The sequence below is a fragment of the Lissotriton helveticus genome, chromosome 7, assembly GCF_964261635.1.
Source record: "Lissotriton helveticus chromosome 7, aLisHel1.1, whole genome shotgun sequence".
NCBI classification, from domain to species: Eukaryota; Metazoa; Chordata; class Amphibia; order Caudata; family Salamandridae; genus Lissotriton; species Lissotriton helveticus.
In genome coordinates, this window is record NC_136068.1 from 1,888,118,839 (window position 1) to 1,888,142,887 (window position 24,049).

Below are 24,049 nucleotides of genomic sequence, written 5' to 3' on the forward strand. Positions count from 1 at the left end.
TCTGTATAGCTATATTAAGAGCCATTTCATGTGTATTTCTCATATACCAAAAAGCAATAATGCATAACAATGCATGTTTACTTTTGCATTTAATTCATAGCTTAAGTGCATACAATATATATGACTGCAATTTTTCAGTATATTTGAACATTTCGAAATGCATTTATGTATTTTGGGGTGGTAAGGTATACACTATACTCTATAGTATGTTGTACTATGTTATACTATGCATAGATTAGTAGATATGACCATAGTTAGCGTGGAGTGGGTGTCGTGTATTTCTATAGGTTCTGAATCGATTCCCCTATTCCTGACCCTATTCTGGTTAAACTACCTAGCTAGTTAACTAACAGTCAGCCCATGAGGCAAGAAATCCCCCATGATGCAGATACCGTTATCTGACGCAGTCACACTACGGCACAGGAACGTGTTATCTGATTAGGTCATAACGCTTGAGATCTAATTAGACAAGCGACATTCCTCCAGCCCCTGATAAGGCATACGACGTTCTCATAACAAATCAAACCTATGACAACCTGGAAAATCCGTGCGGCCATTGTTTTGATTTCACAGAGAACTTTTGCAAAAGAATGTGCTAACGAGCAAGTCGTATGACATCTTTATTGACGTACCTATGTCCATCCTTACGTCAATCTCGGCACCTTTAAGGTATAAATATTGCCGACCTTGCCCTATGCAAACACACGCGTGGTGACAAGACGGAGCAGCCATACTTGCCGAAGCCGAGAGCAGAAGCAGACCCCGCAGGCAGCAGCCCCGCCTTCCTGACGCGCTGAGAGACGCGCTGCTATCTCAAGCCGAGAGACCCAGCACCGGCGCTTCCGGGTAGCCCTCGCAGGCAGCCTGGAATATCGAGAGCAGAGAAAGAGATACCATTCCTCATTCATCCTAAATTCCAGGTACAGAACTGAATAACCCCTCCTAGAGAATTCTTTAGTTATTCACTTGGCAAAAACAAACTTAACTTAAACTGTAACTTTCTATTCCCGCCCACGCATTAGACTTAGGTCAGGTACACGGGGTAGGCGTATTTAGAAACACCAGTTGAGTACGTTTAGTCAAATGTATATGTGTATGTAAATATATTTTAATCATTTTAAACATCATATGGCTCAGAAACCATATCAATGTTTTTACAGTATTATTTTATACTATTGCTTTTAATGTATGCACTTTACTTAACTATAAGTATTGCAATAATATCGATCCATTTCTCTTGTACGAGAAAAGAGACTGATCAATAAATAACATCTTTTATTGAACACGCCCGTCTCTTCCTTTTCTCTACATTCTGATGAGACTAAGAATGCACGTACTGACTGAGTAAAATAATTGCCTTGTGCTCACACGACTCTTGAGATTGACTCTTGATTAGGGGAGAGCAAAGTTGTCATGTTCTATGGTTGTCAGAAACTAAATCCCTTCTTGTCTAATCAGGGGAGGTAATTCTTTCCTGAACATTCGAGAAAGTTTCTAGCGAACTCTGAGCTTAGCTGGCAAACCCAAAAATTAAGTCTAGTATCGACAGTAGTAGACCTAGTTAACGTCTGGCCTAGGCCTTTACTGCTGTAGGTACTATTCCAATGCGCAGAGCCTATTGGGAAGATAGGAACTACACTACAACGTAAGTACTTATACATTTATCTTCTTTTCCGTTTGCAGTACTGAAATTACTGTACTTATTACTAGTATAGTTAAGGATTGGTCTAACTATTAATCCTAGTACTAATTGATTTCTTTATATACTATGCAAACAAATCTGCAAGAAGCTACAACGTATTAATATAGTCCTGAAAACACCCAGTTTATACCAATATAGTTTTGGAATCTCACTGTCATAGGATATTGTGTGACCTGAAAAAAAAAGATTTGATTGGTTCATAATATTTTTTATTGTACCTATTGAAGAACTGCAATCATTTCAATCATTCTTCTTTGAGCATCTTTGCAGACATAAGTCTATGCTTACCTCCTATCACTCTCATGCAATTTTTCAAACAATTAACTAGCAATATGTCTGCCAATACCTAAGCACTTATGGGGCAAATTTAGAAGCATTGTGTACCAACAATATGTCACTTTTTGTAACATAGTTATAGCGCAAGACACTCTTTCATATTTACAAACAGAGGAAAAGGCAGTATGTGTACCTTTTGTTTTGCATGTAAATACGACCACATCATACATACCACTTTGCGTTGAAAAGGCGTTCTATAGGTGTTACTGTGTGTGTTTGCAGAGAACACTCATAGAACAGGACACATCTCCAGAATTATCAGAAATGATTAATCTGGACATGTGTGTGAATGCTGCAAAATCCTCCAATTAGTGTAGCAAGGCACAATAAGGAGATTTATTTTAATTTCTCCTCATTTTTTCTCTTTGAATATATGCTTAAATGCACAGCATACATTGAAGGAGAGAAATGCCTTCACTGGTTGTTTTTGTGCAGAACGGTGTATCTTTTTGCACAAAAACAAACTCCACATCACACTGACATCCTTCCACCATGGTGCAAGGGTGCCTGTGTCACCACATGGCTGCAGTTTAAGCAGCAGTGCAGAGGGAAGCACATCATCAGTGATGTCACTGACCATGTCATGAATTATGTAATATGTGACATCATCAGCAGTGAGTTGCGGGCGCGCAAGTTATAGTTACTACAACTAACTATAATGGAGGAATTTCAATGGTTTTGTACGGGTGAAATGTCCAACTAACTATAACTCATCTAAAACCTATGGTTTTTCAGTGAATATATATAGAATACATATACAATAATTGAAAGAAACAAAGGTTAAGGTGAGGGTATAGTTAGGTGAAAATAACACTCAACAAATAACATTTGCTTTTTTTTAAACTGTGAAATTCACCAGATACAGATACCCCAGCTAACTATAACCAGGGCCACTGCAGCACAGGAGCACCATATTCTGAAGAATGGTTGTTGAAGCAAGAAAAGATAACTTATTTGGCATAATTTGGCACATTATATTGATTGAAACACTTCATTATTTTGTAATTCTTACACACTGTAAAGAGTTCACCTCATTAGTACCAGTTTAACAACCAAATACAGAAATTAGAAACAATAAGATGACCAGTCTTTGTAAAAGTCCTTCTACTGCGTGTGAACACATATTAAAATATGCTAATTATGTAACAGGTCATGAATTATACAAAAAAATGATAATTATGTGAAAATAGCTGCACCTGCAGAATCACATAATTCCAGTGGCCTTGATTATAACTTGTGCCCACGCCATGCACTGCTTATTATCTCACATATTACATCACTCGTGACATATTCAAAGATATCATTGATTACATCACTGATGGCATCTCAAATTACATCATTTGTGATTACTGATAACTTCATTCACCATAGTGCTGTTCAATTTACTGTACACACCAATAAAACCTTCAAAACATGTAAATAAGTAGTAACAATACAGTATCATGCTAAACAGAAATTGCATGCAGTCTCATCTTCCTAAAAGCGCATTGGAACATATAATTGATTGCATTGCAACTCTCAAAGATCTGTCTCCCTAATGGAATGTGTGCTGAGTCAGTGCATCAAATGTAAATCAGTTATGTCCGGTCTACGGAGTGATATATGTTGTAATGTCAAGATAACAAGGAACAATAAATGCAGAAGGCAGAATAATTCACAAGTGCTATTGAGGAATAAGTAAAGCACCTGGTAGTGTCTTGAGAAAACTAAAACATAAGATCAAAATTGATGATAAACTGTCTCCTCCTACAGGTACACAATTTGATGAGGCCACCGTTTCCGCTGCAGCACACACACATGAATGTGATGACGAAGGCCTATGCATGTGCATTGAAGAGCTCATTGAACCAGGCTGGAGAAACCCTGGATAGTTGCAAGTTATCCCTTCCTTTGGGTAGCTGGGCCTATGTGGGGTGAGAGACAATCTCATCAGCTCTTCTCCTGGAAGATTGGAGGAGCACAAACCAGCGCTACGACTGTGAGGAAGAAAGACCATTGGTGACTGTCCATGCACATGGAGGTAACTTTGTATTTGCTGAATCAGTGAAACTATTCTTGTGTGTGGGAGGGTATGCTGAGTGGCATAAAAAAAGTTAGGGGGCTACCCTGCAATTGAGCTGACCAGCTGAGGGGCCACCTTGAAAGTTTAGATGACAGGCCTCCCCTTTGGCATGCCAACATAAGACTATCCCTCACTGGGAACTTAGGCACCAATTGGGGATTTCTCTTGCTTGGTTGGTTCATTCCTTCAGTTGCTAACCCCATCATCTCCTTCTGTGCTTTTATTTCTTTGCTTGAAGAAACTTTATGTGCCTTTCAGAGGCAAAGGCGTTGTGACATGTTCAACAAATTACTTGTTTAGCCTGTCTGTGCTGTCCCACCAGTATGCCTATCCAACATAGGGCCAGATGTTGAGCTCACTGCAACTAAAAACCCTCCATATATTTGGGGTTGGTAGGATGCTGAATACACAGGAGAATCATCTGCTTTAACTTTAATAACTCTGTCCACCCTTATAAAATGTAACAATTTAGATTTAATGTAGAAAATAATCAGTAAATGCACACTTTTAAAGTACATGTTTCAATTGTTTTATTATGCAGAATGCTCTTTTCATTCTCACTTTTCATGTACATTTTTCAATTGTTTTATTGCTCAGAATGCTCTCCCATTCAAAGTTCCTAATGTCAGTCCACTTTGAAACATCATTCAGCTTTTATGTTTCAGACTTGATAAACAATATTTTCACATTACTTTCCAGGCGGGATATCTCAATCAGACTTCTGGGACAGAATTTGTTCTTGTGGGGTTCTCTGATCTTCCCAAGTTGCGAGTTCCCATCTTTGTTGGATTCCTGCTCTTGTATCTAATAACAGTTTCAGGCAACCTTACTGTCATATCTGTCATTTACACAGACTCACACCTACACACTCCCATGTACTTCTTCCTTACAAACCTGTCATTTGTAGACATTACCTACACTACTGTAATGTTCCCCAAAATGCTGGCCAGCATCTTTATTTCGAGAACGCACATTACTCGTCAGGAATGCCTGCTGCAAGTGTACTTTTTCATAGCCATGCTTGCAATAGAATTCTTTCTGCTGACCATCATGTCTTATGATCGCTATGTAGCCATCTGTAATCCTTTACAGTACACAATGATTATGAGTAGGTCTGTGTGTCTGCAAATGGCCACTGGAGCATGGATTTTAGGATTCTTGGAGCCAATATTTCACACTGTTCTTTTATCAACATTCTCGTTTTGTAAGACTCATGAAATTAACCACTTCTTCTGTGACATCGCCGCCCTGCTGACGATTTCCTGTACCAGCACTTATACCATTGAAACAATGACTTTTATCCTTGCTGTAATAGTGGTAATCTTCTCATGGACTTTAATTATCACATCATACTTCAAAATCATCTCAGCCATCTTGAAAATCCAGACCACAACTCAGAGACAAAAGGCCTTCTCTACGTGTGCCTCTCACCTGACAGTGGTCATTTTATTTTATGGAGCCATCATGTTTGTCTACTTAAGGCCAGTTTCCATGTACTCAGTGAATGAGAGCAAAATGTTCTTCTTGGTCTATACTGGACTAGTCCCTATGTGCAACCCCATAATCTACACTCTTAAAAACAAAGAGTTCAAAGATGCCTTGAAAAGAAGAATAGGTAGAAGATCACAGAATAAAGAAAGAACCTGAGACACAATAATAATGTGCAACATATTAATTATGCTATTTGTTTCGCAATCACAAGAATTTGAACAATACTAGATTTGATGTGTTATAAAACAGGCCAATGCAGGCATGGCACAGGCACGTTTTGAGGCTTTGTATAACTTGAGGCAGTCTGCAATCTTCAATAAAAGAAATGCTGATTGTAATTACTTTCTGCATGGTTGATCATGGAGAGTTGACGTTCATGGTTGTACTTGTTAAATTAGTCATGAACAGCTAAGTTGGACATGCCTGGGAAGGACCTGGACATTTGAGAGTGTACCAGTAGGTTTTAGTTAAATGAAAAAAGTGTATGTACATGTACACATATGGCATCAAACATACACACTTTACTGACTGAGACAGCTACAGTGCTGGTCAATGTTATAGATACATGTGTTCATCAGATATATAACTGGTCAGACTTTTTGGTAATATAAAACATGTCCTTAGAGGTATAGATGCCAGTTCACAGAGCTCCTGCTGCACATGTGAAAGGAGCTCTACACAATAGCAGATCTCGCAGGAGTCAATGCATGTTTGAGACCTGTTGAGAGCAGCTGGGCCTGGCAATTAGTGCAGATGTTGTAGAACAGTGCATTAAAAAAGCAGTGGACAAAAGTTTGATACATGCCTACTCATTGTAACTTATGGAAGTAGCATTTACGTGTAATGGCAGAAAAAGGTTTGTGAACATCAAATGTTTAGATTTTGACTACTCTTTCTATTTAATGTAGTTCATTAGGAGCGAATGTTAAACTATTCTCTACAATTCATACATTCATAGCAAGTGAAGTTTAAGACTTCTGTCTCTGCTGGGACTTACTCCGAGGCATCCCTGGGCTGTGATGTGAACCAGGACAGCTGCATGATAATGGAAAGTCCAATTGGTCGCACACTGCTTGTCCTACCAGCGTGTTGCCCCAAAGCATTGTGGTCCATGAAGTAAGCATCAACGTGTACGCCTCTGCCAGAGTCTTGAGCAAAAAATCACTGTCGCGTTGGCCATCCCTGGACACGTTTTTCGAGGTTGTTACCTCTCGTCAGCAGGGAATAGGCATATATGTAGGGGTGCTGCGTAGGCTGCCAAAAAATATTCTCAGGTCCGGTACCGCTCGTGGCACACAGGTGCGTAACCCGGGCTCGTCAGCCCCACCAGTTCAAGGGAGCTTGAATATAAAAGAAAGTCCAATTGGTCGCACACTGCTTGTCCTACCAGTGTGTTGCCCCAAAGCATTGTGGTCCATGAAGTAAGCATCAGCGGGAGCGCCTCTGCCAGAGTCTTGAGCAAAAAATCACTGTTGCGTTGGCCATCCCTGGACACGTGTTTCGAGGTTGTTACCTCTCGTCAGCAGGGAATAGGCATATATGTAGGGGTGCTGCGTAGGCTGCCAAAAAATATTCTCCGGTCCGGTACCGCTCGTGGCACGCAGGTGCGTAACCCGGGCTCGTCAGCCCCACCAGCTCAAGGGAGCTTGAATATAAAAGAAAGTCCAATTGGTCACACACTGCTTGTCCTACCACCGTGTTGCCCCAAGGCCTTCTTTTCCACCCCAAATACGTTCTCTACTGATGAGGGAAGATATCTCGAAACCCGGGCCATGTTTCGGGTCTAGACATCTTCACAACAACAAGTACTCACTTGCACCTACTGAGGTGAACCACTCATGAACTAAACGTACCAGAATCCTTAGGGGCGATCCGGAGGAGGGGCTAGCGGTGTGCGATCCATTGCGGTTGATTCTACAAATGGGATCCCTTGAGCCTTTAAGCTGACGAGCTTCTGGATGACGCACCTGCGTGCCGGTTAGGCATCAAGGCCAGTGACGGTTGCTTGGCGGCCTTCTTTTCCACCCCAAATACGTTCTCTACTGATGAGGGACGATATCCCGAAACCCGGGCCATGTCTCGGGTCTAGAGATCTTCACAACAACAAGTACTCACTTGCACCTACTGAGGTGAACCACTCATGAACTAAACGTACCAGAATCCTTAGGGGCGATCGGAGGAGGGGCTAGCAGTGTACGATCCATTGTGGTTGATGCATGATAATGGAAGGCACATTTATCTGCGAAAGAGAAATGCACTAGAATCTGCACCAGTCACTTCCCTTAGAGTCCCAAAATTTATAATTTAACAGCTGAGTGTGAAAAATGTAACATGAGCATATCTATTTCATATTGTATATGCACACATTTTTGTGAACTAGTTGGTGGACAAAACAAGTGTTTCCCCGCGATTAAACTCAGCATGTGATTATATTGTTTATTTACTTTTGTTGCCTAAGCTTGAATTTTCAAGAGCACACAAATGCCATAAGAATTCAGTTAATGTTTCATAGATAGGTAGATAACTTAGAGTGTTTTTCTCTAGTATCACCTCAGATGGGAGGAGGGTAGCACTAAACCTACATTGATGTTTAAGTATGGCCTGATAGTACAACTTTCAAATAACATTTTAAGCTACAACAACATTATTCTACAGTTTGTTGCTTCCAAACAAATACAAATCCATGCTCTTGCTATTTAATTGTGATGCTTCACAATTCCATTCAACATCACTTTACAGCTAGAACTATTGTTGCCAATCCCTTATTTAAAGCTGTTTAGAGTATTAGAATATTGAGAGCATTAGGCTAGGGAGTCAGGCTCATGCAAAATGATAAATCTTTGCTCATTTGTTCAAGAGAGTTGTCTGTAAGCAGAAATGGTTGAGCAGTAGTGATCGAGGATGCTGAAACAAGATGGATACTGCTTCCTTGCAAATGTATGTCATAAATTCCAGGAAAATAATAGTGACCTACATACATATTGATGCCATAATATAAAGTACCAAAATATTGTGAAGGAAGATATAGATTTCCTAATGCTAACTATGGAATTCTATATTATGAGTAGGGATTCTAATATAAACCTAGTGTTAGATCCATCAGCCTTAGGGTGGTCTTCCCCCAAACCTTTTGACTGTTTTCCTCTAATTTTGCTGAATTTGTTTATGTTGGCCTTAGGACTCTGTGCATTTTACCACTGCTAACCAGTGATAAAGTGCTTGTGCTAATTCCCCTAAACATGTTTTGATTAACATATACCTAACTGGCATTTGTAATTTACTTCTAAGCCCCTTGTTGAGTGGTACACCATATACCCAGGGCCTGTAACTTAAATGCTACCAGTAGGCCCGTAGTACTTATTGTGCCACCCACCTACGTAGCACTCGGAAACTTCTCCCATTGCAACTTTAATGCAGTGTTGCACTGCCATGTTGACTTGGCATTTAAAACCCCTTGCCAAGCCTTAAACTAGCCTTTTTTTTCATATGTCACCACTAAGGTAGGCCCTCGGTAGACCATAGAGTAGGTTGCTGGGTAAGTAAAAGGTAGGCGATGTTCTTGTAAGGTTTGCACGTCTTGGCAGTGACTAACTCACAAATTCATTGTTTACTATTGTAAGGTCTACCTCCTCATAGATTAACATTGGGAATTCTTTATTACATTTAACAAACTGTAAGTCTTAAATGACAGTAGGTCGATCTGTCAATGTTTATAACTTTGAAACCGTGATGACAAATCCTCTTTAACGGCAGAAGCTAATTTTTCATAAAAATTTTGAAAATGCCACTTTTTGAAAGTTTACATATTTCTGCTCTTAGCCATGGGTGATTGCAGCCTGTTTCTGATTGCATGTCAGGGTTGAGTGACATCTGAATTTTGTGTATGCCCTCTAGACAGCCACACACAAATGTAGCTTAGATGTGACTTAATGGGTCTTCCAGCCAGGGTGGGAGGGATGGGCTGGCCCTAGCCTTAAGCTTACATCTGAATAGGCTGTGTCCTGTCCCCACACAAAGGGCTGCATACCCCTCTGTAGTAAGTTTGCAGCCAGGGCAGGAAGGGAGGACTTCTGCTCACCCGACACCGCCAAAACCTCGGTTACCTTGCTAGCTTCATCTAAACTAGATTATGGTAACGCTCTTTATGCAGGGTTACTAAAACAGCTGCTACATAAACTTCAGCGTCTCCAGAACGCGGCTGCCAGGCTGGTTCTGAATATTCCCAAGTGTGAGCCTGTAGCGCAAAAAATGCAAGGCCTACATTGGCTCATGGTAGGGAAAAGAATCCAGTTTAAATCAGCTTGCCTAGCGTTCAAATCACTTCATGGTTCAGGCCCTGGGTTCCTGAAAAATAACCTTAAACCCTACGAACCAACCAGGACGCTAAGATCCAGTAGCGCCAAACTCCTGGTTACTCCCAGATTCAAACAGCTTAGGTGGGGGGGGGGGGAAGCTTCATTGGCAACACGGCAAACATTTGGAATAAGCTTCCTGCAGATCTGAAAAACAGCCCCTCTCTATGGTCGTTCCGAAAGAACTTGAAAACCTGGCTGTTCTCATCTGAACCAGGTGGTGCACCACTACTACCGTCAGTCAGTCTCTATCTCTTACAGCGCCAAGATGCCCTCGGGCATTCGAGCGCTCTACAAATCACAAAATCAAATCAAATAAAATTAAATCTAAGCCTTCTTTGAAATCTCCCCCACTACAAATGCAACACTGGGTATAAGAACTGGATCTCAGATCCTATCACTTCAGTACACTTCTGGACCTGAGGAAAACCTGCCAAGAACAAGCATTTGCAATTCAATTGGTCTCGCCTTGGGGACCTTATATATTTATTTAGCTCTGCAACACATTAGCCTGGGTGCTGAAACATCTACAGTTCTTTAACATGGAGGGAAAGTAAGCACCAAACTGCGTGACACATCAGGTATGGGAACACATGGAGAGAAATATTGCCTTTCAGCGGGAAATGGTATGGTCCAAAGCTCTGTTTTTAATATAAAATGATGGCCTTCAGTGGTCATATCACTGAAAATATAAGATTTGAAATTAAATATTAATGTCTACGGGTGCTTGTGGGAGAAAATGCCTATGGATTTATATCTAGAGAATGCTAAAGTGATCATGGTATTTTACTGACCTCTGCTGGTCGTTTTCTATCAAGATAGTTAAATGGAGGTAGTTTGAACAGAAAAAAGTCCCTAAGCGGAAGCAGACAAGTCCAAGGACTGATCTCCAGAGCCCACAAAGTATATACAGGAGGTCGCGAATGCTCAACCTGAAAAGGACTGATATGATTCTGAAGGGCTGCAACTTTTCTGGACTACTGCTCTGGAAGAACTGCTTTCTTGCTGTACTGTTTGCCTGGTGAGAAGGACTGGACCTACATCACTTGCCCCCAGAACCTAGAGTGACTCCAATAGCTAGTTGGCTGGCCTTCTTATCTGAAGTCTCAGTGACATAAAGTACTACCAACCACTCTGCTCCATTGCTCCAGCAGAACCAACACATCCCCTCTGCTGAGGGAGCAGAGTCGATGCATCGCCACTGTTTCAGGGCCGGAACCAGCTCATTGCCTTCGGATTCAGTACATCGTCCTCCAAAGCGATACATCCTCTGCAGCAGGAGCAGAACCAACTCAATGCATTCAGAATCAGTGCATTGTCCTCGGAACCGCCTAATTCCGGCTGAGGGATCAACACCAACACATTACTTTGGCTGCACCCCGAATCTTTGTTGACATAACCAGCATTAAGATACTTTCGTCCCTGTAGTTTTTTTTGTTTTTTCGTGAGTTTTATATAGCGTGAACTTGATCCGAAGGTATCGGGTATCAGAGCGCTTTATACGAGCACCAGTTGCGTTACATGAGACACATTCATATTTTTATTTAGGCACGGGGAGATAGGACATTTGCCCAGAATCACGGGATGTTATGTGTCCCTGCTGAGACACGAATCTCGTTCCCCAGCTCGGAGGTGGAGTGCCCTAGACATTACGCCAACTCCTTACTGCGTTCCATTGTGGTTGATCTGAACTTTTGACTTTGTCCCAGTCCGGGGCAACCATATATCCCAACTAAGCGCTTATTGCTTCTCAGCACTATTTTACTATTTATTCTTTAAAAATTCATACCTCAAGTTCTACCTATTGGATTTTTTTCATTTGGTCGTTTTGGTCTTGTTCTATTCACTAAATTAAGAGCTATTCATCTAACTTGGTGTGGAACCTTTTTGTGTGGTGTTTTCACTGTTTTACTGTTTGACACATTGCCTCTTAAATTAAGCCTGACTGCTATGTGCCAAGCTCCAGAGGGTGATTGCAAACACAACAGTGATGGACAGAATGTGGATCAATGTCACACATTCACCCCAGTCCAAAGATCTGGGCCCAAATCCATCGTTTTTCCACTCCACACCACCCTGGGTTAGACAATGGCGATATGCAAATCAGCGCTGACCCTGTGCCCCATGGGAACAGTCCAGTCCGAACTACAAAAGCCATGTCCTTCCCAGAACGGAATCAAGCATCCGAGGACCGGCCCGGTTTCGAGGTAACACCTCTCATCAGCCCGGCTAGCTTGACTCCAGTGGTGTGGATCTTTGGACTGGGGTGAATGTGTGACTTTGATCCACATTCTGTCCATCACTGTTGTGTTTGCAATTACCGATCTAAGTGTACTGGGGATGCTCAGACGTGAGTCCCAGGCACTCCACACCACTGGAGTCAAGCTAGCCGGGCTGATGAGAGGTGTTACCTCGAAACCGGCCCGGTCCTCGGATGCTTGATTCCGTTCTGGGAAGGACATGGCTTTTGTAGTTCGGACTGGACTGTTCCCATGGGGCACAGGGTCAGCGCTGATTTGCATATCGCCATTGTCTAACCCAGGGTGGTGTGGAGTGGAAAAACGATGGATTTGGGCCCAGATCTTTGGACTGGGGTGAATGTGTGACATTGATCCACATTCTGTCCATCACTGTTTTGTTTGCAATTACCGCTCTAAGTGTACTGGGGATGCTCAGACGTGAGTCCCAGGCACTTCACACCACTGGAGTCAAGCTAGCCGGGCTGATGAGAGGTGTTACCTCGAAACCGGGCCGGTCCTCGGATGCTTGATTCCGTTCTGGGAAGGACATGGCTTTTGTAGTTCGGACTGGACTGTTCCCATGGGGCACAGGGTCAGCGCTGATTTGCATATCGCCATTGTCTAACCCAGGGTGGTGTGGAGTGGAAAAACGATGGATTTGGGCCCAGATCTTTGGACTGGGGTGAATGTGTGACATTGATCCACATTCTGTCCATCACTGTTGTGTTTGCAATTACCGCTCTAAGTGTACTGGGGATGCTCAGACGTGAGTCCCAGGCACTCCACACCACTGGAGTCAAGCTAGCCGGGCTGATGAGAGGTGTTACCTCGAAACCGGGCCGGTCCTCGGATGCTTGATTCCGTTCTGGGAAGGACATGGCTTTTGTAGTTCGGACTGGACTGTTCCCATGGGGCACAGGGTCAGAGCTGATTTGCATATCGCCATTGTCTAACCCAGGGTGGTGTGGAGTGGAAAAACGATGGATTTGGGCCCAGATCTTCGGACTGGGGTGAATGTGTGACATTGATCCACATTCTGTCCATCACTGTTGTGTTTGCAATTACCGCTCTAAGTGTACTGGGGATGCTCAGACGTGAGTCCCAGGCACTCCACACCACTGGAGTCAAGCTAGCCGGGCTGATGAGAGGTGTTACCTCGAAACCGGGCCGGTCCTCGGATGCTTGATTCCGTTCTGGGAAGGACATGGCTTTTGTAGTTCGGACTGGACTGTTCCCATGGGGCACAGGGTCAGCGCTGATTTGCATATCGCCATTGTCTAACCCAGGGTGGTGTGGAGTGGAAAAACGATGGATTTGGGCCCAGATCTTTGGACTGGGGTGAATGTGTGACATTGATCCACATTCTGTCCATCACTGTTGTATTTGCAATTACCGCTCTAAGTGTACTGGGGATGCTCAGACGTGAGTCCCAGGCACTCCACACCACTGGAGTCAAGCTAGTCGGGCTGATGAGCGGTGTTACCTCGAAACCGGGCCGGTCCTCGGATGCTTTATTCCGTTCTGGGAAGGACATGGCTTTTGTAGTTCGGACTGGACTGTTCCCATGGGGCACAGGGTCAGCGCTGATTTGCATATCGCCATTGTCTAACCCAGGGTGGTGTGGAGTGGAAAAACGATGGATTTGGGCCCAGATCTTTGGACTGGGGTGAATGTGTGACATTGATCCACATTCTGTCCATCACTGTTGTGTTTGCAATTACCGCTCTAAGTGTACTGGGGATGCTCAGACGTGAGTCCCAGGCACTCCACACCACTGGAGTCAAGCTAGCCGGGCTGATGAGAGGTGTTACCTCGAAACCGGGCCGGTCCTCGGATGCTTGATTCTGTTCTGGGAAGGACATGGCTTTTGTAGTTCGGACTGGACTGTTCCCATGGGGCACAGGGTCAGCGCTGATTTGCATATCGCCATTGTCTAACCCAGGGTGGTGTGGAGTGGAAAAACGATGGATTTGGGCCCAGATCTTTGGACTGGGGTGAATGTGTGACATTGATCCACATTCTGTCCATCACTGTTGTGTTTGCAATTACCGCTCTAAGTGTACTGGGGATGCTCAGACGTGAGTCCCAGGCACTCCACACCACTGGAGTCAAGCTAGCCGGGCTGATGAGAGGTGTTACCTCGAAACTGGGCCGGTCCTCGGATGCTTGATTCCGTTCTGGGAAGGACATGGCTTTTGTAGTTCGGACTGGACTGTTCCCATGGGGCACAGGGTCAGCTCTGATTTGCATATCGCCATTGTCTAACCCAGGGTGGTGTGGAGTGGAAAAACAATGGATTTGGGCCCAGATCTTTGGACTGGGGTGAATGTGTGACATTGATCCACATTCTGACCATCACTGTTGTGTTTGCAATTACCGCTCTAAGTGTACTGGGGATGCTCAGACGTGAGTCCCAGGCACTCCACACCACTGGAGTCAAGCTAGCCGGGCTGATGAGAGGTGTTACCTCGAAACCGGGCCGGTCCTCGGATGCTTGATTCCGTTCTGGGAAGGACATGGCTTTTGTAGTTCGGACTGGACTGTTCCCATGGGGCACAGGGTCAGCGCTGATTTGCATATCGCCATTGTCTAACCCAGGGTGGTGTGGAGTGGAAAAACGATGGATTTGGGCCCAGATCTTTGGACTGGGGTGAATGTGTGACATTGATCCACATTCTGTCCATCACTGTTGTGTTTGCAATTACCGCTCTAAGTGTACTGGGGATGCTCAGACGTGAGTCCCAGGCACTCCACACCACTGGAGTCAAGCTAGCCGGGCTGATGAGAGGTGTTACCTCGAAACCGGGCCGGTCCTCGGATGCTTGATTCTGTTCTGGGAAGGACATGGCTTTTGTAGTTCGGACTGGACTGTTCCCATGGGGCACAGGGTCAGCGCTGATTTGCATATCGCCATTGTCTAACCCAGGGTGGTGTGGAGTGGAAAAACGATGGATTTGGGCCCAGATCTTTGGACTGGGGTGAATGTGTGACATTGATCCACATTCTGTCCATCACTGTTGTGTTTGCAATTACCGCTCTAAGTGTACTGGGGATGCTCAGACGTGAGTCCCAGGCACTCCACACCACTGGAGTCAAGCTAGCCGGGCTGATGAGAGGTGTTACCTCGAAACCGGGCCGGTCCTCGGATGCTTGATTCCGTTCTGGGAAGGACATGGCTTTTGTAGTTCGGACTGGACTGTTCCCATGGGGCACAGGGTCAGCGCTGATTTGCATATCGCCATTGTCTAACCCAGGGTGGTGTGGAGTGGAAAAACGATGGATTTGGGCCCAGATCTTTGGACTGGGGTGAATGTGTGACATTGATCCACAATCTGTCCATCATTGTTGTGTTTGCAATTACCGCTCTAAGTGTACTGGGGATGCTCAGACGTGAGTCCCAGGCACTCCACACCACTGGAGTCAAGCTAGCCGGGCTGATGAGAGGTGTTACCTCGAAACCGGGCCGGTCCTCGGATGCTTGATTCCGTTCTGGGAAGGACATGGCTTTTGTAGTTCGGACTGGACTGTTCCCATGGGGCACAGGGTCAGCGCTAATTTGCATATCGCCATTGTCTAACCCAGGGTGGTGTGGAGTGGAAAAACGATGGATTTGGGCCCAGATCTTTGGACTGGGGTGAATGTCTGACATTGATCCACATTCTGTCCATCACTGTTGTGTTTGCAATTAAAGCTCCAGAGGGTGAGCACAGGTTGCTTTAGGGTGTGTTTGTGACTACCCCTGACAAGGACTATGGTTACTGCTTGACCAGGGCCTGTATCCTAGTCAACCAGGAATGCCATTTCTAACACCTAGCATCAATTTATATGTGGATTTAATGCACAAACAGGGCAAAGTAAATATGACAAACTGTGAAGCCCAGCATACCAGAATTTGGTCTCAAATTGCAGGTGTTTTGTGGATGCCTAACGACTGACTCGTAGTATTTTACTCATTGTTTACTGTCTAGGGGTGCTGTATTTGATTACTCCTTCTTCTCTGTATCCCTTTCAACAGAGTACATAATTCAGTGCATTTCCAGGAATAGAGAGTGATCAATCTCCACAGTCAGTAACCATAGCCACTGAACTAAGGGATGGTTTTCGAAGCTCATGGGAATTGGGACATTCAAAGCACCAATCAGTAAACATTGTTAGACGTAGTAGGGAATGAAGTGCAATATTTGATGGGTGGAAAAATTGTTCCTGATTATGAACAGCACAGAAGACCAGTCTCATGCAATCTAAAAGAGAAGACTTTGGCAAAACAAAACATTAAAAAGCAATAAACCATTGATGTTTGACTGTGAGAGGCAAGATGGCGGCTGCATGAGCTGTGTGAGTGTCACTCCCGGACCGCCGTTGCTAATGAGTGGGATAATGAGCAGCTAGAAGCTCCGCTGCATCTCAAGGATTTGCGGGGATACGATTTATGAAATTCCCCTCCGCTCCGGATGGTTGGCTTTGTAGGATTACGCCTCTTTGGACAACGCGCGGCAGAACTCTGTTTCCGCGCCATATACCACAGGATGTACCTGGTTGCTTGGCAGACATGGTTGGCCGGGAAACTGCTGGGAGAGGACGCGAGCTCGAATGGGATGGCCCCACGGAGACCTGCACCGAAGGAGGGAGCTACTGGCACGAAGGGGATGGCTGCTGGGGTGCCCAAGAAACTGCCTGCTGCAAAGGAACCCGCGGTGACTGTCACTCCTCCTCAGGGCAACGCGGAGAAAGCCGGGAGCAGGAAAGGGACTCCTGACACAGAACGACTTCCATTAGAGGGGGCCGTATGGAAAAAGATCCCAGGAATGTTCTCAGGCAAACCGGTAAGCGGGAAACAGCATAAGCAGTTCAATTCTTTATTGGGGAAAAATGCTAGCACAGGCATTGGCCCCGGAACTGTATCAGTTTCCCCTACTGCTAAAAATAGTGACAATGACATTGTAGCCACTCCTGAGGGGTTGGGCACACAGGATCCCCTTGCTCCTAGTGAGATTGAAAGTGTTCATAATACATGGGATGCTTTGAATGCTCAAACAGTGGGATTGGAAGGTGTCCCCCACAGCAGTAAGCAGGAGGGGGCGGCATGTGCAATGACTGTACTTAGCGAGGGTGTTACCGAATCTCAGGAGCTTGGAGATATAGTCCCGGGCACCCCAGATGGGGAGAACTTTTTTTCACTGGTAGAAGAGTCAGATTTAAATAATGTGAATGACCCCGATAACACGGACATAGATGCTTCAGGGGATGATAGCGACAGCCCGCCTACAACTGCAAATACACTAAAGAGGGTAGTTAATCATCTGAGGAAAAATAAAATGAGGGCCCCGGGCATGAAAGCTCTCATTCTGACACCACGGAATATCTTCAATGGGACTATTCTACTACTAATCTAGAGGCAGAGGGGGGCCAGGGTCAGGACCTGGGTTTCTGGAGGAAAGCCTCAGTGTTTCTGGTAAAAAAGTGGAGCCTATCCTCTAAATCAGCTTAATATATGCAACTCTAAAGGCAATGCAATCCAAGGCTCGGCAGGAGCATAAAAGGGCACAATTGCCCTTTAGATCCTACCATACTCGCTAGCTATCGCCCTTTCTCCCTTCTTCCAGCTGTAGCAAAGGTGTGTGAGAAATCTGTCTTCAGACAGCTTGCCGTCTTTTTTCGAGTCATCCGGGGCACTTCATCCTGCCCAATCCAGATTCAGGGTGACATACAGCACAGACTGCTCTCGTCGAAATGTTGGAGGCAACAAGGGAGTGCTTGGACGCAGTTGGCAGAGCGGCTCTGATTTTATTGGACCTCTCTGCAGCCTTTGATACGGTGCCCCATCAACAACTACTTGCCTGTCTTGCAAACATTGGCATGTCTAGGCGCACCTGGGATTGGTTTAAATCCTTCTTAGAAAGACGCATCCAGCAGGGTTGGCTGCCACCATTCTCGTCGGCCCCCAGAAGGGTGTCTACAGGAGTTCCGCAAGGCTCTACTCTGAGTCCTCTGCTTTTTAATATCTATATCACGCCCCTGATTTATCTTGCAGAGGAGCTGGGAGCCAAGATCATATCCTCTGTGGATGATACCCAGCTCCTCTTTACTTGGAGGGAAAATGACTTGTACCCGGAAATAGCCCATAACTGTCTTCCTACCATTTTCAAACGGCTTGCACTAGCGCACCTGAAGTGAAACGAGGACAAGTCGGAGGTCCTTTTGTATGGATCTTTCTCCCTATCTTTCAGGGAGATTTTGTGGCCCTCAGAGTATCATCTGCCCAACTCAGTGGGTAACCCTGCTAAGAACTTGGGGGTCTGGTTTGGTGAGGACCTTAGGTTCTCCATGCAGATTAAGAGGCTTGCTGGGGTATGCTTTAACACACTCAAATTGCTCACATAGTTTTTCCCCCTGTAACCCAGGCCAGCTATGGAAATGGTGGCTCGGGCTCTCATCTTGTCATGCATTGATTATGCCAATGCTCTGTACATTGGCATACCTGGCTACCTGCTAAAAAAAACTGCAAACAATACAGAATGTGGCAGCCAGGCTTCTGCTGGGAATTTAAGGGAGATTAAGCATGAAACAGCTACTGCGGGACCTCCGCTGGATCCCTGTGGCCCATTGAGTTCAGTTCAAAGCCCTTACTCTGGCTCACAGAGCCTTGCATGGACTAGGGCCAGCGTATCTTAGGAGGCGTTTTGCCTTCTACGTCCCTCGCAGAACTATGTGTTCTGCCGTGCAGTGACTGGCAGTGGTCCCTCGCATCCGCAGGACTCGCTTGGGGTTTGCTCTCGTTCCGTCAAAGCTGCGGAAGCCTAAAACCCCCTCGCCGTGGAGCTTCGGAATACTCAGGATACTAGGCAGTTCAAGAAGCAATTAAAGGCCCTACTTTTGAATAAGCCCATCTAATCTCAGAACCTCTGCTTTCACGCTCACTGCCCGCGCCAGGACACTCTTGAGTATCTGTGTGCTATAAATGTATTATAACATACCATAAAACCATTTTCCTGCCCTTTCGGTTCATCAGGAAGGAAGGTGATCATCGTTATCATTAGCATTGAAGGATGTTTAAGTTAAACCTGACTGCTTTTTGTGCTTTGGTGACTTTTGTGGTTCACCCTGACAATGATTGCACTTTTTATTGGAGGTGGGCTCTCACCCCCTCAACCAATACTTTGATTTCTTCCCTGATGGCACCTGACAAAGGAGGAGGGAAAGGGAAACACGGACTCTGCGGTTTGAGGATGGGATTGAGAGAGCACGGCAGGACACCAAGCAGGAGGTGGGACTCTAAACCAGGACACCGAGGAAGACCAGGAGGAGTGAAGAAGGAGGAAGGAGGAGATTTGACAGGATAGAGAAGATCTCACTGAGAAAGAACCCACTGAATGTTATAAATAATTGAGTGGGGAGTGAGTGGGAACCCAGACCAGCAGATCAAGGGGAGTTGGGCCTAAAGCCAGAAAAGGAAAGTAACAATCAAAGATCAGAATGTGGCAGGAGGGTGCGTGCAGATGGCAACCTGTGATAGGAGCAATGAAAGGGCACTAGACTAGAGGGAAATGACACTTGGAGACATCAGATGGGGGTCCAGGTGAGATCATGGTGAGCTGAAGGGCAGGGAGTGGAGCTTCAGAATGACTCAGGATGAAGGGGGAAGACAGCAGCAGGGAGGACAGTGACAGTGCTGAAGACAGAGTCACAGGTTCAAAGAAGGTGCATAGCCTTGGACTAAAGGACAAAGGGGGAATCAAATCAGAGGGGGAGTAGAAAGTTGTGAATGGTACAAAGCAGGAGGCAGGAGCACTTCTGTGCTGTCCTGATGAGGAGGATGCACTGCATTGTGTCCTGTAATGTTGTTCTGCATTGAGCTGGACTATTGGAACTCAGAGGTAATTCCGGAAAACAAGGGGACATATCGAGGGTGAGCCCCACAAACTCAAGATGGGCAGAGGCCACAGATGGACATATTACATTACATATTACATTTTAGGTTTGTTTTTTCGCAAGGATGTCTCAGTTAATTGTGCTGCAACTCAGGGACTTTTTTAAGAGTGTCAACACATGCTAATTGTGAGCAAAAGACTGACTTCATCAAGTGATGTCCAGGTGTGTGCCACTGCTGGCTCTGAGGGCCAAGTCCCTGGAGATGCCTCATAGAGGTAAAGTGCCTGCTGTCTCAATATAAGCAGGGAGCCATGGAGGGGCAGCTTCAAAGCGAGCATGATACCATCTTGCAAAGGACACACCTCTGTCTGTGCTTCAAGGTCGAGATATCTCCTGGTCTGGACGGCGACAGTCGCAGGACATAAATAGTGCACTCGTGAACCAGGTGCGTTTAATGCCTGTGTCTGCTGGTTTGGTTCTTAACAATAGGAGGTCATTTCACTCCATAGTGCAGGAAGAATGTAGCCGCAAAAGTGAGCAGAATTATCGTGTTTTCCACTATTTACACGTAGAAAATTAAACTAGTGTTAGAGCAAAAAAGTGTTTCTCTATTACAGCACACGAGCTTAGAATAAAAAGTGTCGCCTTACTTTGTTTTATCTTTGTATTGCATTTTATTTATGGCTCAAGCGTTTTCTTTCCTTAGACTGTATTGCCTGCCTAAAATGATGTTATGCAAAATATCTGTCATTTTTTGCAGTTGGTTTTCAACCGTTTTCTCAATTTTCTTTTTGGGAAAAAAATGTTTTTTATATCATGCACCGGAGCAAATACTGTGTGTTAAATTAACCAATAGGTACATGTGCAGTGCAGAAGTGTGTTCTCCCCCATTGCCCACCAGTGTAAGTTTTACGTCATCCAGTTTTTTTTATTTCAGAAAAATTAGCGTCCCTCAGGGCGGGGTTCTTTTCGTCCTATGTTTCTGTGATTCGTTTTACTCTGAGGCAGCTCCTCCGTAATGTGCCTGCTCCTAATGTGTTTACTGTGAGCTATTCGTCATAGTGCCAGCCATCACACAGGAGCCTGGGCAGGGCTCAGGGGTGGCACTCCAAGCTGGTAACACAGCTCACCAACTCACCATGCCAGCTGTAGAGATCTTGGCATACCTGGGCGAGGCTCAGGAGTGGCACTCCAAGCTGGTAACACAGCTCACCAACTCACCATGCCAGCTGTAGAGATCTTGGCATACCTGGGCGAGGCTCAGGAGTGGCACTCCAAGCTGGTAACACAGCTCACCAACTCACCATGCCAGCTGTAGAGATCTTGGCATACCTGGGCGAGGCTCAGGAGTGGCACTACAAGCTGGTAACACAGCTCACCAACTCACCATGCCAGCCGCAGAGATCTCAATAATAAAGCTACAATGGTTAGAGAAAAATATATATAACAAGGAAAATAAGTTTGCAATTAATAATACAACTAGATTAGTCCAATAAAGAAAAACTTGTTTAAAGGCAAACCAAGGAATAAGGAGTGGTACCCAACACAGAAAGTTATTACAAAAATGTATTCGTTACTGCAATAACAAAATGTAAACAAACAATTATAAAAACATGCTGCACACATAATACAGCAAAAAAACATAATTCATAACATACTATACTGTGTAAGACAAGTAACAAATGACAAAAATGAAATACAATTTAAACAAATAGTCCAACAAATAAAAAGAACAGAAGATGTCAGTTAATGCTTCCTTATAACTGTGTGCCCAGAGTGGGCAGCTGTAGAGATCTTGTCATACCTGGGCAGGGCTCAGGGAGTGGCACAACACGCTGGCAATCCCTTTCTTCTACCTACATGATTACTGGTTTTATCTCATCCTAATGCAATGTGTGAGAAATGTAGGACTCAGGAGCCCCTTGTCACATTCTTCCAGTGGGGGTTGGGGGGGCATCATTTGAGGTTAGATTTGCAGAGCGGCAAAACTCCTGGAAACACCTGATATTCACATGTTCAAATGTACTCGCCTCCCTAAGCCTTAGGGTCGCCTGTCCTTTCATTTCTCCATGTAAAATCATTTTCAGGAGTCTGCATCGTTGTTATTATGCAAGTATAGACTTGCAAAGATCCCTATTATTGTGCTACAACTAGTCTGCTTTGTTTTTATTTTTTTCTTGCAAGCCCTCCTGTTTTGGAGAGTTAATGTCTCCAGAGAACCACGAACCTGAGAGTGGTGTGAGGGATGCTCAAACCCAAGCACTAGGCCCCAGTGCGAGAACTTGTTTCCATCATGTTGCAAGGATTTTAAAGTGCCTCGAATGCAGTTCGTGCCACATGTACTTTTTGTCAGAATATAGACTGCTGACCTTGAAGACATGTATTGTCAAAGTGCATATATGTGAAATTAACAACTGTACACCTAAACTTACCTCTCTATAACTACATTATCTGCATTATTGCTATCAACATTTTGTAGCACTTTATTTAAAACCCCATGTTCCAGTACCACTCCCTTTTTATTGGGACTGGCTGGGCAATGGAGCCCTTGAGTGCCCTGGGTGATTTCCATTATTTCTGTGGGAATTACTAATCGTTCGAAAGGGAGAAATTACACAGATTCTGATAGCACTTCCCTGCTCAAAGTCCTCAAAACATCTCTTGAAACAGTGAATCGCTTACATGTATTAGAACATTGTGGAGTTAAGCAGACATTGTCTCACATGGACACATCACTGTAAAATTAACTTTGTGTAAAACAAGATTGGAAAGCAATTCACTCCCAATAGCATAACACATGGTTTTTAAATTATGGTTCTGTCTGTAAAATAAGATTGTGCAAATATTGCGCCTGTTTACAACAGCATGGCATGTGCCTGCCACTTGCACTCAGGCTCACAATATAATGACTTTTGCTTTAGAGTAGGTAATATTACATTCTACTCTAATGTTTGTCCATTTACCAAGGTTTGGCATAGATATTTTGAGTTTGCAAAATTCGTGAAAGGTTTTCAAAGGCTTTGGAGTTTGAGGAGACATGTTCTTTACTCTATGAAATACCTCTTCTTCAGACGCTTCTCAAAAAGATAGTGCCCACCTGCCGCATGTGGCGAGGGACCCTTCACTATCCCACATCTCAGAGATATTAGTATGACTTGTGCTGACCTGGGTCCTCTGAAGTGTGCCCCCCCCCCACCACGTGCCGCAGGGGGTGCAGAGGTGCAGGGTTCACCCCCCCTCTCACCATGAAGTAGTCATTTGTACAGTTGGAAGTGTCTGGTAGCTGTTGCTAAGGGTTATTTTGTGTTGGGGAAAAATTGAGGCAGAGTTTTAACATTTTATATTTTTGACAACTAAAGAACACCTAAGGAGTGTTTTAAACTTATAACTGTCTGGATTTCCCAGAAAGGGAGACTAGCAGAAGTTTAACATTTCTCCACGGAGAGCTGGCCCCAGCTTGCATGAAGACCAGTGCCAGCCCCACATGGCACAACTCTCTGCACTTCCCTCACAACTGAGATAAACACATATATTTCTCGAAGGAGAGGGGGTAGGCAGGTTTGTGATGGGACAAGCACAGCTTCAGGAGTTTGGTTGATGCTCTTCTTTCAATTACACGTCATAGAGAGCATCACTTCTTCCTTCAGGGTTCACATCAATACTGTTCGTTCTATTACACATCATAGAGAGCATCACTCCTTGACATCACGCTTCAGTATGGTGCACCATGTACTTGATTTAATTATTCATTTATTTACTAATGAGTTGAATAAAGTGCTAAATGTCAGCCACTGGCAGAGAAGGAGACCTCTAACTTGTGTGCTATTAAGAGAAGCGGAAGTCTTTTATATATACCGTGAATGACCATGTTGATGTTACAACCCCAGCATAGTTACATTTATTTAAAGCAAAGATGGGATAGTTCAGTTTCGAAACATGTCCTGAACCTCATGTAGTTGGGTCCAGATCTGAAGTTAGGGTTCGAGCATCATTGTAT